This window comes from Pinus tabuliformis, chromosome 7, assembly GCF_031772625.1.
Source record: "Pinus tabuliformis cultivar Carrire ecotype Pingquan chromosome 7, CPIR1, whole genome shotgun sequence".
NCBI lineage: Eukaryota > Viridiplantae > Streptophyta > Pinopsida > Pinales > Pinaceae > Pinus > Pinus tabuliformis.
The window spans coordinates 123,298,123-123,325,054 of NC_142293.1; positions in this window are offsets into that span (position 1 = coordinate 123,298,123).

The following is a 26,932-nucleotide window of genomic DNA, read 5'->3' on the forward strand; positions in this document are numbered from 1 at the left end:
ATGTCCACGAAGTAGGACATACAAGAGGAGGATCAGACGGAGGAATGCACAAACCCAACACCGACATTGACTCAACTCAAGAGGCCGCACATCTAGGAGAAGTTAGCCCCGCAGAAAAAGACAAAGGTATCCACGACAAAGGATTCTTTTGAAGAATTAATGACAGAGTAGACAGCTATGTTGGGGGTGTTACACAGTAATTTGTCACCGTCCCTGTTACTCCTTCTCCCGCACATTGGAGGACTTATTCTGGGACCTGTGAGAAGTGACATAACCTCAAAACACTTGCATTGTATCCCCTTGAGTATGTACTTCATATGCCCTGAAGATACCTTCAACAAAATACCCATAAAAATATCCCTTTTTCCCTTGGCGCTGTTCCATTGTGTATCACTCGCGCCAATGGGCGAAATCCTCCAAAGAGGGCGCGCCAGCTGGTGCTCTATCTCAGAGTCACACTCACGCCAGCCCAGTTGGGTAAAGTTTTTAACAAACCAACTTGCGAAGGTTCTTCCTAACCCACTCATGAACTGAATCTATATTGAGTTGGGCCCGTTTGGCTTTGAATATTCATAGAAGGGAAGTAGTTCTCCACCTCTCATGGAAGCTTCTTAGTGATAAAGCCAATCCCATGAATCTTGTGGATGACCTTCTCCTCTATCTATAAAAGCTTGTCCTTTTGCCTTTGACAAGTTAGAGTCTCCAAGTTCCAAATTCTAAGTCTCAAAGTTTGAGAATTGTCAAGTTTATGCTACAAGGGGTCTTATTCATTCCCATGAGGCTAAATCTTAAGTGAGGAGATTCTTATCCAAGTAACCAAGGAGAGAGAGGCTTGTTCCCCATTCCCAACAAGCTTTGCAAGGCATGTGCTGCTGATCACCCAACCAAAGGAGGATTCAATGTCAGAACTATGGTTGTATTCTTCTTTGTTGTTTATCAATAATAGACGACTATCATTATGGTTCCACTCTTATTGTCTTTGTAATGATGATTGAGTTATATCCTTTCTGACTGATATATAGTTGCATATATTGGATTTTATGCTTGTGTTTGTGTCGTTCTTTGCATGTGTAGGTGTCCGTTCACGAGGATCTTGGTGTGACCAGCCAGAGCAAAGGAATGGGAGTGACGATTCTTCTACAAATATTAACGTTGGAATCCAGGTAGGCCCTCATCATCGGTCTTTGATTTGTAATTAGGAACTTGCGTTTTAGCATTGTTTGATTGTTGCTAGACCCCATTTGGGCTAGTAGGGATCACCTCTGTCTGCAGAGGGGATTTACCTCCACAACAATTTGGCGACTCCGCTGGGGAGTTGGCTTTTTGCCTTGTTGTTTGTTTTGTCTTGTTGTTTCATTTGTAAGCTTTGGATGGAGTCTGAAGAACGGCCAGATAGCCTTCGAAACGCTATTGCTCCGCATTAGCAAAGTAGATCAATGCCAATTCAGTCCATCTCCGGTTTGGTTTACGAGATGAACGACTTGGAACTTGCCTTATTTCTTGGTTGTTTCTTGGGTTTTCCTACTTGATTAGCTTTCTGGGTTGAATCCCTGTATTGCTTCTTGCCCCTTGGTGTACTTGGGCACTGTTGACTTAGCTTTGGCTCATTTGTTTTTTATTTTTCCATAGCAAACTTGGTTGGTGCTCTTTTATAGTGTTACAGTCGCACCAGTTGGCGCTAGTTGCTCATTGACAACCCGCGCCAATCCCTGAAAGGCGCTCTTTTTGGCCTGACAGTCGCGCCAGGCCTGGGAACTTTTGAAGTTTTCTTGGTTTTGAGCCTCCTGAGCTTGGTTTTTGTTCTAGGTATCTTTTTTAGACTACTTGAGTGTGTTGGAGTGTGATTTGACTGGCTTTGATCGTTACCCTTTGGGTGTTTGCTTTTTTCTATCCATTTCATATTTCTAGCCCTAGGGCATCTAGTGGCTTTCTGTGTCGAGCCTTCCTCAGGTGTTTTGATCTTCTAGTGGTCCAATCGATTCTTTGATTACTCCCTTTCACTTGTTTGGTGGTTGTAAATCGTTTTATTGCGTTATTTGGGTGACTTGCTTCATCTTCGCTTGAATTCCGCTTCATCTCACTTTGAGCCTAGATTACACAACTCATTGGTGTCTTTGGGATCTTTCTAGTTCTTTGGAGTTTTGATTTGTGATTTAGGGAACTGAATGTGCTTGTATTGAATAGAATTTGTTTGTTGTCATTTCTCAAACTTTGTTTAATGCACTTTGCCATCAACAAAAGAAAATATCTCTTTTGCTTTGTATTAGTTAATGAGAATTAGAACTTTTCATTTTGATTAGTGATTAGTGATCGTAAAGAAAAGTTTGTTAATTTCCATTAGCTGCATTAGGGAAGTTCTTTGTTGTTTTGTGATCATTTCATTTGCGTGAAAGCTCTCAAACCCTCTCGTAATTAGCATTCATCGAATGAAATGACATATTTTGGCATGTAGTTTGCATTTAGGGAATTTTGAGACATTACATACGGTAAGGCCTGAAAACTGAAACCTAATACAAGATCAACCTTAAAACAAACTGAATGAACCTAAAAACGCATTGGAACATAATGCACACTGTTTAGAGGTCTAGGCTAGAGACATGCTCCGGTGTCGTTAAACCTAGTCACTTTTGTTTCACTCAAGGTTGGGTGATTCCTCCTTCTGTGACTCAATAGTGGTCTAGCACGGATTTGAGCTCCCACGTACCGTTGAGTATATGGGGAGACCCCACTAGGTTATCATCCTTTATCCATAGGAAGCCGTGTCTGCTGCCTTACAAGCCGTAACGCACCAAACACAGCATTCGGGAAGATTGACTGCCGTACGGAAAGTCCTTGGTTTTCATATGACTCCCAAGGTGTATATGCAGTTTTACGGATTTGTTTGGTAAACCTTTTGCCTAGTTTCCAGAGTAGTCACTTTCGTTCCTTTTCGAACTCCCTAAAAGAAAAGGTCCATCTGAGTACTTGTCACTTCAGGCTCATTAAACATTCGAAGGCGACTAGAGTCATCTCTTTGTCCTTTTCTCGACTCTTTAAAGATGAAAAGGTCAAGCTATGTGCTTGCGTCCTAAAATTTATTCGATTACGTTCACATCTACCTGGTTAGATCTTGTTTGCGTTAGTTTGAGTAGGGTTACTTCCCATTTGCGATGGCAACTGTTCCGGAGTTTACCAACCCAGGCATCCCCTCTGATGGGAATCCTGGTCATTTCCCTCCTTTCGGAAATGTTGGTGCTCCTTACATGGCAACGTTGTCCCTTCCTAGGTTAACTGTTGGGTTGCTTGTTTGGTTGTTCTCAACCACTCTGGTTCCTACCGTCTCAACTACTGGTCAATCAATTCCTCCACCCGAACAACATCATGTTGATTCTAAGGTGGAACTCTCCCCTTCTTCACCTGTTTCTGCGTCCTCATCTTCTACTTCGCCTGGTGAAAGTCTGGAATCAAGTAACCAGGTGGCTAAGAAGACAAAGAAGAGGACGAAGAAGAAGAAGTCTCCTAAGCGAGAGGTTAAAAGTACAACTCCAGTCGAGCCACCTTTTTCCCCTCTGCAGAAGGTCAAATTTCCTTGTAGATTGTGCAAGGATGACCACCTTCTTCATGATTGTCCTGGCATTCCCAGGATCCTTGAAGTATGGTCTCGCGATCCGACTCATCCCTCATCATCCTCTGAAGCTCATGGCGATGCCACCCTATCAATTGACAGCATTAAGAAGAAAGGGAAGATTCGAATCCCCTGTAGACTATGTGATGGCAATCATCCCTTCACCTTTGTCCGCTCATGGATAAAGCTTCCACTGTTTTGGAAATTCTTACAGCTTCTTCACCCCAACTTCCCATTGGTTATCAGAAGCTCTCTTCTGACCCCCTCCCTGTGGACAAAGAGATCGACTTAGATTCTTCTCTTGTCTATCCTCCTCCTTCCGAACCTGGCTGTGCCAAGCCTACTCTAGACCAACCATTGGTCGGAGATAGTGTTGACTTGGGTTCACCACCTGTTGATTACTCTGTTCCGGAGGAGCATCATGATTCTACTGCTCATGTTCTTCTCATCTCATCAGATTCTCCTGAGTCTCAGAATGACCCTCCTATCCTCGTTGATCAAGAGGGTCCTTCTTCGTCTCCTGTAGAGCAGGGGGGCAATCATATGATTCCCCCACCAAGTAGTTTGGTCGTTTCCTTCGACTGGAGTCATTTGACTACATTCCACCTTCCATCCCATGTGCCTTTCCAGATTACAATACTTGCCTATGATAAGGCAGTACCTGGCACTTTCTTGGACGAGGGTGCATCTGTCAGTCTCATGCCTTTCACTACTTGGCAAGCTTTGGGATCCCCACAGCTTGTGCCAGTCACACAGAATCTTTTGGCGTTTGACGGAGGAACCAATCAACCGTTAGGGATCCTCCCAAAGTTTCCTGTTACTTTGGGAGGAAAAACCGTCTATATAGATGTATTGGTTACCCAAGGTGCTCCAGATTTTAGTCTTCTCCTTGGCCGTGACTATGTTTATGCCATGGGGGCCCTTGTCTCTTCACTTTTCCGTGTGGTTTGTTTTCCACACAATGGAAGAATCGTGACTATAGATCAATTATCGTTCTTTATTCCCCCCGGTGCCTCTTGCGCAGCTGCCACCTCCTCCTAGTTTTTACCCACCAGTTTTTTCTGCCCCACCGCAGGTCAAGTACGTTGCTACCTACCCTGTGCCTGTATCCATGATGATGTCGTCATGCATAATGTCCTAGGGGCATTGGATCCTGACTTCCAAGATGTTGTCCTTCCACAGGGAGTGCCATTCTTGGAAGTGACGACTTCCTGCTCATTATGATGAAGTTCGTTTGGAGCATAGTTCGCTTTCCTATGTCAAGCTCCTTAAAAAATGAAACTAGGTCTAGTTGGAGCATAGTTCTCTTTCCTATGTCAAGCTCCTTAAAAAATGAAACTGGGTCTGGTCGAGCATAGTTCCTGATCTTGTGTCAAGCTCGTTAAAAAATGAAACAAGGGTTACGAGGATAGTTTTGATCTTATGTCGACCTCGTTAAAAAATGAAATAAGGGTTATGAGGATAGTTCTTTTCCTATGTCAACCTCATTAAAAAATGAAACAACTCCCTTTCCTGATCGAGTCTTTTGATTAAGATCTCGTAAAATACCAGTCGAGTCTTTCCAAGATCTCGAAAGTGAACCTTCATTCCATCCACTTTGTTGAATGTAATGAAGCTTGGGGGGCATGTACCTCGTTTTGCGTCATTATGCTGGGGGCATGCGAACTCATAACAAGCATAGTTTTTCGTTTCAAGCTTGTGTAAACATGAAACCGAATCCAAGCAGAGTTCTCCATGGTTCAAGCTTGTGTAAAAATGAACGCATACCCATTTTACATCTTATGATTGCTATCTTTATCTGCTAAATTCTGCTAGATGAGCCTTGATTTTCATTCCATCGCCACCATCTCTTTGGCTGATCATATGCTTTCACTTGGTTGTTTTACCTTTCCTGAGGGACCACAGTTATGAGTGGTTTTGTTAGCCAAACTCTTGACCATTACATGTTTTGAGCAGTTCCACCATTGCCAGAACCAGTTGCTATCCTTTATACCGCTCGTTCCTCTAGAACGAGTCTCCTTTAAGCTCTTTTCTGACTCGTAAAAGATGAAAAGATTGCCGAGTATTTTTCCTTTTTTGACTCGTTAAAGAGAATAAAAATGGAGGTCTGCTTTCAGCTCTTTTCTGACCGTTTAAAGACGAAAAAATTTCCGATTTTTTCCTCTCGACTCGTTAAATGTAAATAAGAGGCGGTCATCTTTAAACTCTTTTTTGACTGTGTAAAGATGAAAAGATTGTCGGGCCCTTGTCATTTCAGGCTCGTTAATGGTTATGAAATGACATGATTTTAGTCGCTTTTTTACTTTTTCAAGTCGAAGTCACTAATCATGAAAAGTACCCCTCAATCGTAATGATTGGGCAGTTCTTTCGAGCATTGTTTTATACTTTTTCCGGCTCGAGAGACACAACTTTACGAAAAAGGACACCCCTGGAGTTTCCTTTTCCGCTGTCTTTTCAAACTCTCTAAACATGAAAAGACGTCGATTTCTTCCTTTGTCAGACTCGTTAAAACTTAATGAAATCAGATTCCGTCGAAATGACACCTTTCAAGCATATGCTATCCCCGTCAAGCTTGTCACCAAAAAATAACCGGGGTACTCGCCAGCAATGGTGGGGAAAATGGAACCACAATTATTGTCGTGTCGGCGGTATGTCACTCTTGAACATGGCACTTGTATGCATTCATGTCTGGGTGGGGACATCTCATCTTGTTTTTACACTTGCCTCCCTGGGTTTGGGTTATCCTGTTTGACCTCTCATCTGCTCATTGCCTTGTCACCATGACCCCTGATCATTTGATGTCAAATACTGTCAAGTCCACTGTCGTGTCGCCAATATGTTCAAGAGAAGTTGACCTTTGCAGAATACTCAACCTCCCTCTGATACCTCACACAAAACATCTTATCTTTCCCTGTCTCATGTCGATGATGTGGGAAACATTATGGCCCACCTTCAATCAAGGTCTCTTCCTGTCGACTTCAGCTCATTATCTAGGAAGTTGACCTAGAGACTCCCTTCAGGTGCCTTGGAGCCTGCATGCCTCAATGGCAGGTTCTTCGTGTTCGATGCGAGGTTTTCATCATTGGCCTCCGATTGAATGATTCTATGGGTGTTCGACGCCAGCTCACTGATTCACACGTCGTAGATTGTACCTATAGTGCCTTGAGGACCATTGTCATTATTGGTGGTACCTCTCGCGTCTGTTAACAATTTTCATCATTGACTGGTAATCATACGATGTTCTTGCATGTTCGACTTCGACTCCCATATTCGCATGCTTGAACTTGTACTTTGTTCAGGTCGAGATGGAGCGCAAGACCCTAGATTTTGTCTGTTGAGACCCAGGTTGCGATTTTGTGGATTATTATGATCATTACATGACTCATTCACTGGACGGTTGCGACCATGCTTGAGTTTGTTTATCGATCCTCACTGGATGGCTGCGCCCATACCTTGGATCTGGATTTTTATGTACTCAGCTATGGATGGCTGCACCCATACCACATACATCATGTACTTGAGATATCAGTTGTACTTCTCCATGCAGGATCTTCGGCGGCAGTGTTTTCAGTTGGCCATGTTCTCGTAAAGCATTTCACCCCTCTTTCTCTCTCAGGCTTCATGCTTTAGGGGGCATCTGTTACACAATAATTTGTCACCGTCCCTGTTACTCCTTCTCCCGCACATTGGAGGACTTATTCTGGGACCTGTGAGAAGTGACATAACCTCAAAACACTTGCATTGTATCCCCTTGAGTATGTACTTCATATGCCCTGAAGACACCTTCTACAAAATACCCATAAAAATAGCCCTTTTTCCATTGGCACAGTTCCACTGTGTATCACTCGCGCTAATGGGGGAAATCCTCTAAAGAGGGCGTGCCAGCTGGCACTCTGTCTCAGAGTCACACTCGCGCCAGCCCAGTTGGGCAAAGTTTTTAACAAACCAACTTCCGAAGGTTCTTCCTAACCCACTCATGGACTGAATCTATATTGAGTTGGGTCAGTTTGGCTTCGAATCTCCATAGAAGGGAAGTAATTCTCCACCTCTCATGGAAGCTTCTTAGTGATAAAGCCAATCCCATGAATCTTGTGGATGACCTTCTCCTCTATCTATAAAAGCTTGTCCTTTTGCCTTTGACAAGTTAGAGTCTCCAAGTTCCAAATTCTAAGTCTCAAAGTCTAAGAATTTTCAAGTTTATGCTACAAGGGGTCTTATTCATTCCCATGAGGCTAAATCTTAAGTGAGGAGATTCTTGTCCAAGTAACCAAGGAGAGAGAGGCTTGTTCCCCATTCCCAACAAGCTTTGCAAGGCATGTGCTGCTGATCACCTAGCCAAAGGAGGATTCGACATCAGAACTATGGTTGTATTCTTCTTTGTTGTTTATCAATAATAGACGACTATCATTATGGTTCCACTCTTGTTGGAGAGGTAAATCCCCTCTACGGATAGAGGCGATCCCTACTAGCCGAGAATGGGTCTAGCAACAATCAATCAATGCTACTATGAAAGTTCCTAATTGCAATTAAAAGATAGGCAATGAACACCTACTTGGATTCCAATGCTATTGTTTGATGAAGAGATGTCGTTCTCGCTCCTTTGCTTTGGCCGGTCACGATCTTCCACGATCCCCGTAGATAGATACCTGCACACACGAAGAGAAACACAAACACAAGCGTGAAATATAATAAACGCAATTATACATCAGTCAGAAAGGATGTAATTCACATTAACCATTACAAAGACAAATGAGAATGGAACCATAACAGTAGTCATCTATTATTAATCAATAACAGAGAAAGGTACAACCAAAGTTCTGACGTTGAGTCCTTCTCTAGAGGGTCCAACCAGCAAGCCTCTTAAGCATTCACCCTTGGAGGTAGATCTCCCAAAACAAAATCTCTCTCTCACACAAGCAATACTCACAACCTTCCTTAAGCTTCCTCTAGCAAATCCACACTTGTCACACCAACTACCTACTAGCAGCAGCAGTCTAAGCACTATGAATTCCACACTATCCAAAACTATCCAAAAAATATCAAAAACCAGCTGCTCATGGCAATGGTAGAGGTTTAAATAGGAGAAGGAGTCTCCATGAATGGTGGGAGGATGAGCTTATCTCCAAGGAAGGTGGCTCAAATGACGAACAAACATGCCATAGAAGGTAGGGCGAGAATCACAAGGCCAACAACCAGGTCTGGAGTCATCTGGAAGGCTGGCTGTTAGAACAAACTCGCCCAAACAGGATCAGCGCGGGTTCATAACTGGACTGGAGCGCTGACATCGCATCTTAATAACGGAGGAGGCTATGTCAACGCGACTTAATAAAAACATAGGATGTGCTGGCTTATGAAATTCGACTAGCACGGAAAACCTGTGTGCTTTTGCGCTGGCAGCGCATCAGTTACACTATCAGCCGCCGATCAGCATGGTTATTTTAATAACAGTCGCGCTGATGAAATAAACTTTGGCAAAGTGGGTCATTTGGCCAGTTTAGAGAGCATGAGCATGGTTATTTTGAATTCATGACACAGTAGGGAGACTGACAGGGAGACAGTGACAAATTACTGCGTAACAACTCTCATTGTCTTTGTAATGATGATTGAGTTATATCCTTTCTTACTAATATATAGTTGCATATATTGGATTTTATGCTTGTGTTTGTGTCGTTCTTTACATGTGCAGGTGTCCATTCACGAGGATCGTGGGGATTCTGACCAGCCGGAGCAAAGGAACGGGAGCAACGACTCTTCTACAAATATTAGCGTTGGAATCCAGGTAGGCCCTCATCATCGGTCTTTGATTTGCAATTAGGAACTTGCGTGTTAGCGTTGTTTGATTGTTTCTAGACCCCATTTGGGCTAGTAGGGATCGCCTCTATCCGTAGAGGGGATTTACCTCCACGATAGGGGGCACTCAAAGCATAGTTGTAGGCATTACAGGTGCGACCCCCGGGAATGATGCAATCACATGGCGTAGAAGGTACATCTAAATCTGGTCAGATGGTGTGTGCCCGCACAACGAACATAATTGTATTACCAGAAGGTGCAGTCTTAATAGCAGTCACAAGCGACGGGGCCACGGAAAGTCAGATGAAGCGCTGGGGGTTGAATTTGGCCACTCTTCCCATGGAAACCCTATACCAGCTATAGGATGGGGTAACCACAGAGCTCCGCGCCAGGGAAGGTCGTGCCCTCCAGGTCTTAACTGAGCAAAAGGGAACTCTTGAATAGCTCAGTCTACAACACAACAACCTGGCTATACAGACCCAGGGATTGGAGTAGGCAGTGGAGGAGGCCTATAGCAGTGTACCGGAATTGGTTGTGCTGATAGAACTCCCAGCAGTAGAAAAGCTTCACCAGATGGCGGCTGGATTCTGCAAGGCCAAGGAGGAGGCAGCGAAGGTTCAGTTGGAGCTGAACCTGCAGATCGCTGAGCTACAGTTGAAGGCGTAACCCTCCACACCCCCCGAAGTTAGAGACCAACATGCCTATGCTATCCAACTGGGGCTGGAATAGATTGGCCAGGCAACATAAGATTGCACCGGGCTTCTAGAGTAGGCACTTATCATGCTGACGCGCCTGCAGGAGGACCTGAATCTACAACACCTAGAGGCCAAGATGTGTGAGTTACAGTGAGAGTACGACAGTGTCTGAGGTAACATATAGACGGTTGCTCTTACTCAACGACTCGCCCGACGGCAGCAAGAAAGGGCACTGAAGGACCAATTAGACGTAGCGCGCCAAGAGGAAGCAGTGCTCAAGGAATACGTACAACCATGGATAGATGAAGTGTTCACCATTACCGCTACCATTGAAGGGTATTTGGCACAAATGCAGGAACGTTCTACGGTTGGCTAGGAAGGTGACCCTACTTCTAAGAATTTGGAGATTCTGATGCAACAAATACAACAGACAGCCGAACAATGTGCTACAGATACCCAGGCTGCACGCGACGTTCTGGATGGACTTCGTACAAAGATCACTGCACCAACTGAGTGACTCGGGACAAGTCACGATGATTATGTTGGGAGCCTATTGGGCAGCAGAGCCCTAATAGCAAGTTTTTGGGGCTTAAAGCCCAAGTTTTGGTCCATGTAATGTAAAGACCCCGCGAAATGCGAGCGCGGAGCGTAAGAGTATAGGGTTGTCTACCCTAATATAATGTAAATTTAATATAGAGTGTGTTGGCCTACCCATGGTCCAATGACCATGGGATTGTATAAATAGAGCGAGGCTCTAAGTGTAAAAGTCAGTCTTAAGTCTTTTGGAAAATAATAGATAGATGCGAAGGCATGGTTAGACTATAGCAGTGAATCTGAAGTGTATTGGGTTGTAGTTGAGGGTAGAGGCTCTGCAACTAAGTGCACAGAGGCCTAGTAGAGTCCGCAGCTAAGTGCGCAGACCCCTGCAGCTGAGTGAGCAGGAAGGAGTTGATTCTGTACAGGATCAAGCTTTGAAGCACTATTAATAAAGATCAGTTGGGTTGTTATATTGTGCATCTAGTTCATTGATCTACAATTGAAAGTTATGTATTGATAATACCTATTTATTTATCTGCGTTCACTTATATGTATGCTTATAATTGAGAATCTTCTTAATAATTAACAAAAAAACCATAAACAAGGAAGAATTGGGTAACTAATATTGATCGCACTGTGGTTGGGGCTGCGTGGTTCCACAAAACACTAGAAACTATTGAGTACGTGTAATCCAGTGAGAGAGAAGCTTGGATCGGGCATCGATCTCCCACATCAATACATCCCTAGGGTGTGGAAACATGGTTCCAACACCCTCCCATACTACCTCGGGTGAGACCTCAGTCTGCGCTCTGCGGACTGTTGCCGAAAGGGCTGATAGTACTGTTACACAAAAATATCGTCACCATGATTATTTGCAGTCAGTATGGGTCTATCATCACTTGTACTGTCTTCCTAAGCAAGTCTCAGACATCAGCTCTTCAAATCAAGCTTTGAAAATGAGAGAGAGACATTAAAAATCAATGTAACTCTGGTTCCGCACTTTCTCTCATGGTCACCTGTGGTCCCTCACCTTATGTGTACAAAAGCTGCAGACCTGCCCGCTCTGTCCCTAACGGTGTAGGTGCGGACCCCTGTGAAAGTCAAAAGGCACAAGTTCTACCTTAAAAAAACTCACTTTGGTTTAATTCTAGAGGTTTCTAGAAGGAATTTTGACGTGGATTGTTCGCTCTGAGGTGGTTCATGCATCCCAAAAGAGAAGGAGCTAATCCCTTAAGGAGAGGAGCTATCCCTTTGAAGGAGGGCTTTATCCCTTTGAAGGAGGACCTAGTAACCTCCCTCCATTGCACTATAAATACAGGCATTGGGCTCGTTGCCAGGGAGGTTAGAAGCTGAACATTTTTTAGGGTAAATGTTGGTGAAATCAAGACTTCCTAGTTAAGCCTAAAGAGGAGAGATCACATACCTTTTTGGTTTCATTGGGGAGTGAGTGAAACTTGTCAAAGTAGAGGAGAATTCTTGCTGGACCCTAGGAGGAACTTGTACAGCATCAAGGCAAAGGTTGTAAGGTTCTTCTTCTTTTGAATTAATACAATCAAACTCATTTTTCTCAACAAGTATCTTATGTTATTTGTTTCATGGACTCCTTGACTTTCATGTTAAATATGTTTTGATGCAATTGGCTTTTCAGGTGCTATTTAATTTGTTTGCCTTGTTTGTGTTTGCAGATTCGCGAAAAGGAGCTCATTTGGATCGAAGGAGCGAGGGCATCCACAAGCTAGCGTTGGACCTAAGGTAGGCCCTAAAAACACTTGTTTGCTATTGTTCATTAAAGCATATTTAGAGAAAGATAGTGTCTGGTTGGTTTGCTTGTCATTAGGTCTTCTTTAGATTCTAGGAAGGTCTATCTTGTCCGCAAGATCGACTTATTCCATGTGACAAAATGGCGACTCCGCTGGGGAATTGATTGTTTTCCTTGTTTATATTTTGACCTGAGAAACTCTATTTTTGTTTCTGTTTTTGGCTTGATGATTGTGGGATTGGGTGAATTTAGTTAATTTTGAGTTAGTTTTTATTTTTCATAGTTTTGGGAGAAGTACGCACCCTCTGAGTTAAGCACAGTGCGTACCTCTACGCGCTTTTGCTTTGTGCACAGAGCGTGAACGCGCCTGTGTAAACAGGCTGCCTGCGTACCCTGTCAAAATTTTGAGAAATTTTAAATTTTTCTCTTTTTTATCAGTTTAGAATTTGTTTATAGGTTTTAGCCATTGCCCAGACCTGCATGTGCCCTGTCAAAAACTTTCCTTGGTTTAATTTCACTAGTGTTAGGGTTTTAGGTGAAATTCCTAGGAGTTTTGCTTGTTGGGTTTGTTTTTCGTTTTGGTTGTGTAGTGGCTCTGAGCTTAGAGGCTGTAGGGACTTCAGATCACCTTAGTGTCTACCAGCCTTCTTATGAGTCTGACCGTTAATGAAATCTCCCCTTGTTTGAGGAATCCGCTTTGAGTTTTCTCTTTACAAAACTTCGAAAAACTTGTGTTTGAGAGTTTGGATTTTCATTTTCAAAAAGAAAACGAAATTGGTTGTTCTTGACTGATTTGTGATTCTGCATAAATCAGTCCTTAGCTTGCATCTAGCTGAGTAAAACATCCTTAAAAAAAGACATTTAGTAGGCTTTGACTTCAAATAGGTTTCTAAGTTTGTAGCTCTTAAAGTTAGTCATTTTCATTAGTTTTGAGTGTTTTATTTACAAAATATAAAAAAATCTCTCTTTTGAAAAGTTTGTTTTTCGTAGTGATTGAATGCTTTGAAACGAAAAGGGAATTTTTTGTGAAATAACTAGTTGTCTCGTTTTGAGTGCTTTGGAAAGGAAAAGCTCTTCTTTTAATTTGTTTAATTGAGAAAGATTTGTGTTTACAAAGTATTTGCATTCTCAAACTCTTTCTTAGTTTAGAAGTTCATCGAAGAGAAAAAGATTGTTTAGATCATCTTAGGTGCAATTTAGTGATTTTGAGTTGAGTCTTCATACCACGAGTTTCATCTCCGCACCTTTGGACTTAAACAAAAACCACTAAAATTAACGCTTAAAGTAAAATTCACCTAGTAACATTTTTATTTCTAGGGCTCTGATACACCAACTTAGCTTAGGCTAGTGTCTTGGAGTAGGAGAGTAATTAACTCTCCAAGACAGTAAAAACAAACAAGTAGCTGTATCTTGTGGTAGGGAAGAAATCCAATTGTTTCATTTATGCTCTGGGAAAGCTCCTCTTAAAGGAGAAGCACGAGATCGTGTCTGAACAAGTGTGGGAATCAATCCTTCCTCATTGGGAACGACACCAGATATTCACGTATTAAAAACGGTAAACCTCGGATTAACCATTGTCGAGGAGCCTGGGGTCACTTGTTGGTAAACCTTGGATTATCTCAAGGAGCCTTCAAGGGGATTGAGCTTGCTACTCTGCCCTTGCGTACGTATCAGATCATAGACTGTTCCCCCAGGTGTATTTGTCTCAGTTGGTAACCTTAGTGGCCATATTCTTTAGGACTCTTCCTGAGGTGACAGTGGTGGGAAGATCCCACTGTACCTGGAGCAGACGTCGGCTAGACTCACTTGGATTTTCTGGGGGGTTCACTTCACTCGAGATGGTTAAGTGGAGGAACTTGTGCCAGTCTATTCATTAAGCAGGTTGCTGGGGTAACTGTTCCAACCGCCATTTCTGTACTGAACTCTGTGACGTTGGATTTCATCACCAACTAGTGTTTTCGGTTCGGAAAGTTACTATTTGTGTGTGTTTGATCTCCTAGATTCTTTAGGCATGTGATTCAAATTTGTTTGGTTCTTTAGAGACCTTAGGTGCTTTTCATTGAGTTTTTACTTTGTTTGTGTGTGAAGTAGTTAAAAGTCTTTAACTGTGGCTGAATTACCAAGACAACCCCGTAGACTTCGGGGCCAGTCTCCTGAGATTATAAACGTGGCTGACTTACTGAGGAAGTCTCGTAGACTTCGGGGACAACCTCCTGAGGAAGTACCGAGCCAAGTTGAAGGCTTAAAAGTCCTCGTAACTCCTAGAGACAATAGAGTTGGGTCACCAGAAGAAGGAGAATATTCTTTGATAGTACATCCTGATTTTCAAACGCCAGTAGTAGAATATAATCCACAGTCCGTGTCTGTCTCCGAAATCACTGGTAGCTTTTCATCTACTAGTGATATAGGTGAAGAACCCGAAATATCTTAACTGGAAAGTGAATTTGCTGCTACTCCGACATCGGGGTTTGTTTCTCCAACTTTTAGTGGTCCTGATTCACCTAGGGTAGAAAGAGTAATCACTCAAGATCTTCCTTCTGGACTTATTTCTATTGAAGAAGAAGGAGTAGGCATCCCTATCCCTAAAAATCAACCTGTCATTGAACTAAGGGAGCGTGAATCAATTTTTTACAGTCCACCTAGGAGTAGTTCTTGGTATCTGTCTTTGACTAATTATTTAGAAAACTCAGGGTTAAGTTTTTCATCACCTCGTGCTCCTTATCACTCAACACCTAGAGGTTTTTATACTCCCGTAAATATATCTGGACAGTCGTCCATGTTTACTCAATCACCCGAATCTTTTTTGTACGATGGTCCATCTGTTCCCTCTGGGTATCAATCTCTTTCTGGTACTTTTTTGGGAGCATCTCCTCAACCCATTGAGCAAGGGTTATTAACTGGAAGCAATGGTAATAAACCGTTGAGCATAGAAGACATTCTTATGATGTCAAGTTCTATTCCCAATCCTCAACCTCAAGGTGGCTAGTTACCGCCTAGGGGACAACCTCAATTAATGCCTGGGGGGCAACCTCAAGGTACACAATTTGCATCTGGGGGGCAACCTCAAGGACAGTACATACCTACGGGACAGTACGTTCCTCAAGGTCAACCCCAGACTCAATATGTACCCCAAGGTCAACCCCAGTATCAATTTATACCTCAAGGTCAACCCCAGTATCAGTATGTGCCTCAAGGGTATCAACCCCAAGGTTAACACTCGAACCAAGGTTTCCAACCACCACAAGGTCAAACGTTTGTTCAAGGAACGGGAAATGTACCTTTCAATTATCAATCCTACGCTCAACCTGGTTATGGTCCTCAATATTCTCAACCAGTTATGGGTCAGTACCCTGGAATGAATATAGTGTGGGATCCATCACAAACCCAACAGGTGTTGCAGCCAAGTGTACAGTTGTCATCTCAAACTGCACAACCCCTAGTTTCTGGTACACCCCAACAACTAGTCTAGTCTAACATTCAAACTTCTGTACCTTCGGTAGTTTCTCAGTCTGGGCCCAGTACACCTCGTACTCCGCCTCAAACGACTACTACAACTACCGCTACATCTATTCAATCTACCCCACCTACTTCTGGAGTATCGATAGCTCCGGTTTCTACTGTTCCTGTATCTACTCCTCAGACATCTTTACCACCGTCTGGATCTACGATTCAAACTTCGGTTCAGATGCCTGTAGGACAACCTGGTTTAAGTACGGTTGTCACAAGTCAACCACAATTCACCTATCAACCGTACCAGGGACAGTATCAATTCGGTCCTGTTGTCCAGCAGCCAGTTTATCAGTATCAACCGTATCCTGGGTACACTTATCGACAACCTCAACAACCCCAGTACGGTCCGGTTAATCCTGGTTTTCCAGGGGGATACAATATCTCGAACGCGATTCCTATTCCTAGTTATCATGGATATCCTCCTCTTGGGGCTGGTCTCATGACCCAGAATTTTAGGGATCCTAATCGGCAGTTACCGTTTATCGCAACTTTGGACTTGCCTGACTTGTGGCGCCTAATGAACGATCCCATTAATTATCTTCCATTTTGGCCTCCAATGCTGAATAAGTTTCCCAGTGACATTCCCAAGTTCGAAGGTAAATCGGGAGAGGACCTGTCGAACCATGTGATGACTTACCACCTCTGGTGTGCGTCTAACTCCATCACAGATGATTCAATCCGTCTTAGACTTTTCCAACGCACTCTAATTGGTCTCGCGGCCAAGTGGTACATTGAGTTACCGCGAGGCACTTTTTATAATTTTAGTCAGTTAGCTACCTCATTTTTAACTCATTTTTAGTTGCCAGTTCGATATGACAATGGCACGAAATTGTTAACTTCGCTAAAACAATCGACATCCACGTATATTTCAGATCATATTCATGAGTGGAGACGTCGATGTCGTTTAGTGAAGGTATTTATTCCGGATCAGATTTTGGCTGAGTGGTTTGTAAAATTTTTGTTGCCAAAGATCACTGAAGATTTTGCTAAAGCCGGAGTTGTTACTGAGGAGCAAGTCATTGCTCAAGCACAGTACCTTGACTTGGTCTATACTGAGTTAGGTACGTTACATGAAAAAATCCCCGATCTTCCCAAGCAAAATCAAATCGCTGCAGCTCCTTCTGGATCTCATGTCGTTGATGGTATGATTGGCATGGTTAACACTAAAAGTAAGAAGAAGTCTTCCAAGAATTCTTCCCCTATCATAACCTTGCCTGATTCCCCAACAGGAGATTCTTCTGTAGAGATTTCCACCGATATTCATGTTGTAGAGTCATCTACAGCCAAATCAAAATCCGGTGGGAAGAAGAAAGGAAAGAAGAAGAATAAAACGGACAAAAGTTCAAAGGAGAAACCTGAAAAGGCGGAATCCAATGATGAAAAGCGCAAACCTCGTTATCCTTGTCTCATTTGTGACGATGAACATTTTACAAGAGATTGCCCTCATCGTGTAGAGGTTGCGAAGATCGTCAAGGGTTCCCAAACTCCTGCTATTTTGAAGGATCCTTTTCCGGCTCAAGACAACAAGATGATAGGTTCATCCTCGAGTGCTAATGAAGAACCCATACTAATGATGTCCCATGTTAGGATTGCGACTCGATCGCAAGATTATGGTAGTAAAAGTCCTGTTGATGGTAAAGAAGCAGAATCTTCTCATTCTAATCCATCAACCTCAGCTCTCGGTTCTGATCCACTACAGATCGAGAAACCTAATCCAGACTTGGTAATCAAACCGCCTACCAAGGGTATACTTCGAAAGTCAGCTTTCAATCCACATGCGAGAGTGGCTCAGAATTATAACATTGTTGAGGATTTAGCTGTTTCACCCTCAGCATGCCGGCTTTGGAAGTGCTGCAATCATGCCCAACATAACGTAAATTACTTTTGTCGGCTATAGGAGCTGTTGATGTTCAGGACCTGAACCTAATAATTTTCGATCTAGAAAATAGTACACCGCGTTTGCCTCATCAAATGGCTTTCCAGATTCCAGTGATAGTCAAAAACAGGCCTATCCATCGGACTGTAATTTATGAGGGAGCCTTAACGTGTATTATGTCGATACAATGTTGGAGATCGCTTGGTTCTCCTTCACTAAATCAATCCCCGACGATTCTAAAGGCCTTTGATGGCCGTGGGTTTCATCCTTTTGGCATTATACAGGATTTGCCTATAGGGGTTGAAGGAAAAACTGTTAGTCTAGATGTGGAGGTGGTTGATGCCCGTCTAGACTACAACCTTCTCTTGGGTCGAAGTTGGCCTTACGCTATGACAGCGGTCGTTTCATCGGTCTTTCGAGTAATAAAATTTCCACACAATGGAAAGATCGTAACAATAGACCAGCTGGCTTACTTTTCATCCGACCCAGCCTCTTCGGAGAGTATTCAGCATGTTGGTAAAACGACTATCCCATATAAGGATGTTGGAGTAGGATTAGTTAAAGATGTCGGTTTACTGGGAACCTTTCCTTTTCCTCCAATCAACGCATCATCTTCATTTGCAACCATTCATATGATTACATCAGACACCATTGTTTATGATGATCCTTGGATCATTCCTTCTGAATCTAAGATAGACTCATTTGGTAATTCCATGCCATTGAGTCCATATGAAATTGCCTATGAAGCTGTGCAGTCATTTGCCGACCTGTGTTCAACCGAAAATGACTTAATGAATGTGGTCCGTGAGGAATCACTTTTCGCATCAACCTCAGATTTAACTATGTTTTCTGAACTTGTTCACTCTGATGAGAAAATTCGTGAAATCCTATGTGTAGATGATTTACCATGGGAAGATCTCCATCACAGATCTTCATTTTTACCTAAGGATGATCGTTTTGAAAATGATTTCTCATCAATTTTTACAACCTAACCTCATTTTCCAAACTCATTGGTGAACCTAGGTCAGGCCCCAAGTAGCCAACAAACATAAAGAAAATCAAAAGTAGAAGTAAATGTGAAAGAAAATCGAGTAATAAAACACACAGGCAAGCAAGCAAACATGCAAAACAAGTAAGGAAACAAGCATGCAAGAAACCAAACCAAAAGAAAACACTACCCCTACTCCTAAACTAACAATGCATGGGCCTGATCATGTGAAGTGATACTTCCAATGCATCGACCTGGTGCATTGGTTGACCCATGTTGGTGAAGGCATGGTTCGTGAACAACACAGATGTGCGAACCCACAAATGTGAAAGATAAAAGAAACAAGACAAACACACTCCGAGCTTACAAGTGTCCATAGAACAAAAATGAGTGAAAGCACATGACATGTAGTTTATGGACTCGCCATGGTGTTGTGCTACACTGCATGCAGATGTTGAGTGTATGCATTCCCTTGACCGTGACATGCAAGAAAACATGAGAAAATAGATCACTTACATTGCTCAAGTGTGCTTGGTTTGAAAGATTCCTCCAATGCATGAGCGATGGGATCGTGTAGCTCGAGTGGAGGAATTGAAATCTGAGTGTTAGGTTGATCTTCAATGCATACATATGAGTGATCAGGAGCCTTGCATGTTTGAAAAATTTCCTGATCAGAAGTGAAACCAACCTCAGGAGAGTGAGGGCCTAACATAACCATCAACTTGGGTTGAAGTTCCTCGATAGTCTGTGTGGTTTCGACTTCGTTGATAGATGGATCATCATAGACTAGTGGCTTAGATGGATTAACAATGAGTGAATCAACATTTTGATCGGATGATGAGGTAAAGAGATCATGACAAACCAAGATCAGAAAATTTAGGATGTTGGTTAGCATCCTCATGATTTGATGAATCACATAGAGGGGTAGGTGAGAAGAAGGGATGTTCACCCTCTACATTTCCAGAAAAGGCAGATGAAAGATCAAGTGGATTTTCAATAGATGATTGGCCCTCTCCATTGTTAGATGATGGGCTGACACATGGTGTGTCCTACAAATGATCAACAATGGGTGCATCCGTGGATAGAGATACATAAGAAAAATCAGGGGTGGCAGGATCATCAAGGATGTTAGGAAAAAATAGAGGAGGTATAAATAGACAGGGATGGTCCTCTACTATCGATGGATGTTCAAGATCCCCCTCATACTCCGCATGAATGCTAGTGGATGTTACTTGTGAAACACCAACTCTATCGATAGATCGATCCTCGTTTAAAGCAAGTGTAGAGTTCGGAATGGAAGAACACAAGATAGTTTCATCTGGAGGATGATCAGAATATGAAGACGGAGGTTGAGGTACAAAATACATGTGACAAGGTATGGGAATCACAACCAAGTTTGTGCGAAAATCAGAAGGAGTGATGTCGGGAGGATGTGATGGTCCAACAAATGTGTGTTGATGCTCTCCCACATCACTCTGTGATGGTTGAGCTATTTGATGAGGGGATGATGGATAGTCACTTCTGATAGCAACCATTCCCATCTATGATTGTGCAACTCCATCACCGAAGAATGCTAAGCAAGGTTTGAGCTTGAACTTCTTCTTGGGATTGACAGATTGGATAAGGAAATATTTGGATCTATCAATGTGATACTGAAACTTCATCTAGCTCTTCGGAGCTTGAAACTACAAAACATAGAAGAATTTCCAAAAATCATCAAGTGATTCATGTGGATACTTCCATTGTTGTAACAGTTTGTGGTCAAGATGTTCTGGATCAAAATGATAGAAAGTATCTTCAATGAGATCACAAAATTGCTCAAGTGGGTGCACAGTGTCAGCCATTAGGTTGCAAAACCACCAATGTGGGGATCTACGAAGTGTGTATGCAAGCAGCAGACTGGCCTATTCATCAGAACATCCCTCTTCCTCATCAATCATGGCAAGGAAGTCATGTAAGAACACAGGCCAGGCCACTTCGCCTTCACCATCATACGTGTATGTAGACAATAGATCAAAAAACTCCCTTGTAATGTGGACAGGTTCAGAATGTGAAAAACATCCTAGAGGGTTGAGAGTGAAAGACTCTATGATAGATGTGCAAAGGTTCAAAACAGGATGAGAGGACACAACTTTTCATTTGGCCCTCATTCTAGCACCATAAATGTTGATGGTGCTGGACCCGCCAACGTGTCAGGGGATCTCCCCGGCCAATTAGACCTCAGATTGTTTGATGTAGGAGTCCCAACAGTGGTTCATAAGTAATGCATTGACCGTGGTTTCACATAGAGGTAAGTAAGGTGTCCCTATTGGTAGCAAGGACGTGACATATGAAGTAAGTCAAGGAAGGTGCATGAGTGGTTCTAACACACGGAGGGTGAGGTGAGTGCACCCCTTTTTAACTTGTGAAAGAACATAGTTAAGAAGGGAACACATGAGCAAAGGTGCACCACAACATGGAATGCAAGTAAGCTAGCAATCCAAAGTGATGGTTAAACCAACAAAACATTTCAGAAATATTTCTACATACATATACAGAAAATAGCTACACATGCATGCGTAAGAAAATAGATACATATATCATTTAGAGTAAACAAGATAACCCAAATGCAATACAACATATGCATGAAACATGTTGGTTCTATTATATTAAGAAGTTTAAGTTCCAATCATACAATACATCCATGTCCAACTACTAATTCTGATAGTGGAATGTTACAGTCACTATCACCTACTCCTCCAAATAGATATACTAGCTGTAATGTTTAGAAGCCAAGGCTCGTTACAATATTGTCCAACCTTTCTCTAAGATACTCTTATTGGAAGCTTGCCTGACCAAAAGCCTCTACAATGAGTTATGAGGGACTATTTATAGAAAAGGGTGGGGGGCCCTTAACATTCCCCTTTGCGATAGTTCATCTACCCTCATGAAATCTACTCTATGACTGTTACATCCAACTATTGACACTTGAACTTCCACTTGACAAGACGTTACATACAATCTACACATGTACCCATGTGAGACAAAATGGCTTGAGAAATCCATGCAAGACATCACTACACTCGGATCATTGTGGTGAGACCAACTCTTTGACATCCTTGTGATGCTCGATGGTGGCAAACTAATGCCAAGCTTGGTCATCCGTGATGGTTTCTATGCACTCAATGGTGACATCTTTCTGAAGTGAACTCTTGCCTCCGTTGCATCTCAGTACATTGATATGGTGTTGGGTTTTTTTATATTCTTTCCATGACTAGCCCATGTAGTTAACCGGGGGGTTAGAGGGGGGGCAGAGCACCCCCTTTGTTGCGGCGATTACATAGTGAGGGGGTCACAAGGGTTTTGAGGGGTGCAGGTAACCACCCGCTATAGGTTCCAGGGTAGCAACCCATAAAATTTTGCTTTTTGGACCCTATATTAGGTTGGGAGGACCTACCTATGGTTTTGTGCATCATTTTCACACATGGTTTTGGCTGCGATAGTTTTCGGTCCATGGTTTTGGATGCGATGGTTTTTAGTCCATGGTATTGGATGCTTCGGCATGTATAAATATGTATTGTAACATTGAAAGGAACATAATGAACAATCAAGCTCGTAGTCCTAGTTTTGGGATCTAGGGGAAAATCTCTGTGTATATGTGTTTTATGTGTTATGATCTCGAATTGTTTATTTTCTATGTTTTAGAATTCATATGCAGGTAATTTCTATACAGGGTTAAAACATACATTTGGTATCAGAGTTATTTTGGATTCAAGGGGACACCTTTGTTGCTGAGGGGTTTCGCCTAGGCCTGTGTAGAACTTGTTCAATGGGAGATCTGCGGGGTCGATTCTGGTGGTGAAAGAAGATGGAGAGTAGTGGAAAGATAGAGATCAAGAAATTTAATGGTCAGATTTTTGAGTTATGGAAACTCAAGATGGAGGATCTATTGGTGGATAAACATTAGTGGATCGTGGTAGATCTAGGTTCTAAACCAACGGGAGTATCCGATGAAGAATGGAAGAAATTGGATCGGAAGGCAAAGAGCACAATACACTTGTGTGTCTCAGATTCAGTATTGCTAAATGTATTAGGGGAAGCTATGGCAAAGGCTTTATGGGACAAGTTAGGGACTTTGTACCAATATAAGTCTCAGGTGAATAAACTATTCCTACAGGAAAAGCTATATAACTTGAGGATGAAAGATGGAGAATCTGTGACAGAGCTTATGAACACATTTAATACTATGTTAAGTCAGTAATTATCTATTGATATTAAAATTTCAGATGAAGATAAGTGCATTAGTTTGTTGTGTTCTCTACCAGATTCGTGGGATAGTTTGGTTATTGCAATAGGTAGCAATGCAACTGCCTTGCAGTTTGATGAAATAGTCTCATCCTTACTGACGGAGGAAATGAGATGGAAAAATATGGAGAGCCAGAATGGTGATGCCTTGTCTGTATGAGGATAGTCCTAGAACAAAGACAAAAATAAGTGATCGAGTGGGAGGTCTAAATCTAGAGGGAGATCTAAATCTCTAGGAAGACTTGTAAATGTGGTGTGTTGGAAATGCGGAAAGGAAGGGCACTACAAAAGGGACTATAAATCTAAAGCTCCTGATAAAGGAAAGGGATCTGAGGATGCTCCTTTTATGGAGGTGAAAACCACCTCAGATGAAGGTTGGGATGTGTACTTGGCTTCTTCAAGTTCACATGTAGATCATGAGGCATGGTTGATTGACTCAGGTGCATCCTTTCACCTCACTTCCCATAGAGAGTGGTTCTACGAGTATGAGAAATATGGTGGTGGCGATGTCTTCTTGGGAGATGACAGGAAGGCTAGAGTCGTTGGTTGCGGAAAAGTAAAGTTGAAGTTGCAAGGTGGAAGGGTTAGAACACTTCCGGGTGTTCTATATATTCTTGCATTAGCCAGAAATCGGATTTCTATAAGCATGCTAGATGATGCAGGTGTAAAAACAATGTTCGAGAAGGATACCTACAAGATGGTTCAGGGGGCACTGGTATTGATGTGGGGAGTTTGAATTGGAACTATGTACAAGCTGCAAGGTAGCACTGTTGTTGATAGGTGCAACAATTTTGTGGTTCCTGAAAGTGGAGCAAAAAATCTAGTGGTCTCTGGAGAGAAGACCATGTTGTGGCATCAAAGGTTTGGACATATTGGAGAGAAGGGCCTTTGAATACTTCATGGTAAAGGTATGGTAGAAGGTATGAGTAATAGCTCTCTAGATTTTGATTTCTTTGAAAATTGTGTATATGGGAAGCAGAATCGGGTGAGTTTCCCCTTTGGTGGTAAAAGGGCGAAACATATATTAGAACTTGTGCACATTGATGTGTTTGGACCTATGAAGGTTCCATCACTGGGTAAGTCTGTGTACTATGTATCATTTATAGATGAATTCTCAAGGAATATATCGATATATTTCTTTAAGAAGAAATCTGAAGTCTTTGACAAGTTTAAAGAATTTAAGGCTCTGGTGGAAAACCAGACAGAGAAGAAGATAAAGGTGTTGAGGATAGATAATGGTGGAGAGGTTTGCGGCAAGGAATTTGAAGAATTCTATAAGAAGTGTGGTATAGCATGGCAAAAGACTACTCCATACACACTTGTGCAAAATGGCTTTGAAGAATGAATGAACAAGATGTTGATGGAAAGGGCAAGAAGCACGCTCAGTGGTGCCGGGTTAGGACAAGAATTTTGGGTAGAGGTGGTGGAGACAACATGTTACCTGGTCAATAGATCACCTTCATCAATGTTGGAGGATAAGACTCCACAAGAGGTATGGACTGGTAAGAAACCCTCTCTTTCACATTTGAAGGTATTTGGATATGATGCATATGTACATGTTCTAAAGGAGAAAAGAACCAAGTTGGATAGTAAATCTAAAAAGTGCATCTTTATTGGGTATAAGGATGGTTTAAAGGGTTATAAGCTTTGGAAACCAGTAACAAGGAAGGTTGTGTACAACCAAGATGTGGTGTTCAGAGAGGTGAAAGATGTTATTAAACATGAATTCCAACCAAAGGAACCTGAGAAGATAGAGTTTGAGCTTAAGGAGGAAGAATCAGACTCTACAGTAGAGGATGAATCAGAAGATGAAGAGCTACAAACTCCAGGAGTGAGAAGACCAGTTCGAGAAAGAAGTCAGCCAAAAAGGTATAGTCCATCTACTTTCTATTCAAATTTTTCTTGATCTGTTACTGATGATGATCCTAGAAATGTGAAGGAAGCAGTAGATTCAAAGGATGGAAAACTCTGGAAAGAGGCCATGGTTGATGAAATGACATCTTTGCACAAAAATGAGGCTTGAGAACTGGTGGAGTTGCCGGCTGGAAGGAAACCCATTGGCAACAAATGGGTGTTCAAGAAGAAGAAAAATACAAAAGGAAAAGTGGAGAAATACAAAGCTTGGTTGGTAGAAAAAGGTTATTCCTAGGTGCCAGGAATTGATTTTGGTGATATTTTTTCTCCTGTTTCCAAGGTAGCTTCTATTATATTACTTTTATCTATTGTTGTTTCTTTTGATTTTTAGGTAGAACAGATGGATGTGAAGACAACATTTCTTCATGGGGATCTGGAAGAGGATATCTACATGAAGAAACCTGAAGGTTTCGCGGTGAAGGGTAAGAAAGAAATGGTATGCAAGTTAAAGAAGTCTCTGTATGGGTTAAAGTAGTCATGAAGGATGTGGTATCAGAATTTTGATACATTTATACGGGGATTTGGCTTCACCAGAAGCAAAGCAGATCATTGTGTGTATTTTAAATTAATTGGTGACTGTGTTATTTATCTGGTCTTCTATGTGGATGATATGTTTCTGGTTGGAAATGACAAAGAAATTATCCAGGATTTGAAGACCCAATTGTCCTCCAAATTCGACATGAAAGATATTAGTGCTACAAACTATATTTTCTACATGGAAATTAAAAGAGACCAGGAAAAGAGGAAGCTCTGGTTAAACCAGAGGAAGTATGTCAAGAAAATACTAAAGAGGTTTAATATGCAGGATAATAAACTGGTGAAGGTTCCTATTCCTATATTTTCTGCATGGAAATTAAAAGAGACCAGGAAAAGTGGAAGCTCTGGTTAAACCAGAGGAAGTATGTCAAGACAATACTACAGAGGTTTAATATGCAGGATAGTAAACTGGTGAAGGTTCCTATTCCTATAGGTGTGAGGTTATCTGTTGAATAGTGTCCCAAGACACAAGAAGAGTAAGAGGACATGTCCCGTTTTCCATATGAAAGTGCAGTCAGTAGCTTGATGTATGCAATGGTCTATACTAAACCAGACATTGCACATGCAATGGAAGTATTGAGCAGGTTTATGGCAAGACTAGGGAAGGAGCACTGGACAACAGTAAAGCGGGTTTTCAGGTATTTTCATGGCACTAGTGATTATGGTTTGTGGTACCAAGGAAAACAAGGATTGGACAGAGTGTTGGATATCCGTGGCTTTGTTGATGCAGACTGGGTTGGAGATCTAGGTCAGAGAAGATTTACAAGTGGGTATGTGTTTAACCTATTTGGAGACGTAGTCAGTTGGATGAGTAAGAAACAATCTGTAGTGGCACTATCAACTACAAAGGCAGAATAGATGGCAGGCACTCATGCAAGCAAGGAAGCAGTTTGATTTCAGATATTGTGTTCAGGTATGGGGTTAGTACAGGGAGCTATAAGGATAGACTGTGACAGCCAAAGTGAAATTTTCCTGGAAAAGCACCCTGCATATCATTCAAAGACAAAGCACATTAATGTTCGATATCACTTTGTGAGTGATATGATAGAAGACAAAAAGGTGTTGCTAGTAAAGGTGGACACTTAGAAGAATACTGCAAATGCATTGACAAAATTTGTGAGCTCTAAGAAGTTCTCTTGGTGTAGAGAAATAATGGGCATTACAGTGTTGGATAAATGACTAATCTCTCTTGTGGCCCCCTCTGGAAAGAAAACGACAAGTGGGAGAATGTTTGGTTGTGTTATATTCTTTCCACGACTAGCCCACGTAGTTAACTAGGGGGTTAGAGGGGGGTCGGAGCGCCGCCTTCATTGCGGTGATTACGTAGTGGGGGGGTCACAGGGGGTTTGAGGTGTGCAGGTAACCCCCCTCTATGCAATTCGGAGTAGCGCCAAGGAAAATTTTGTTTTTGGACCCTATATTAGGTTGGATAGACCTA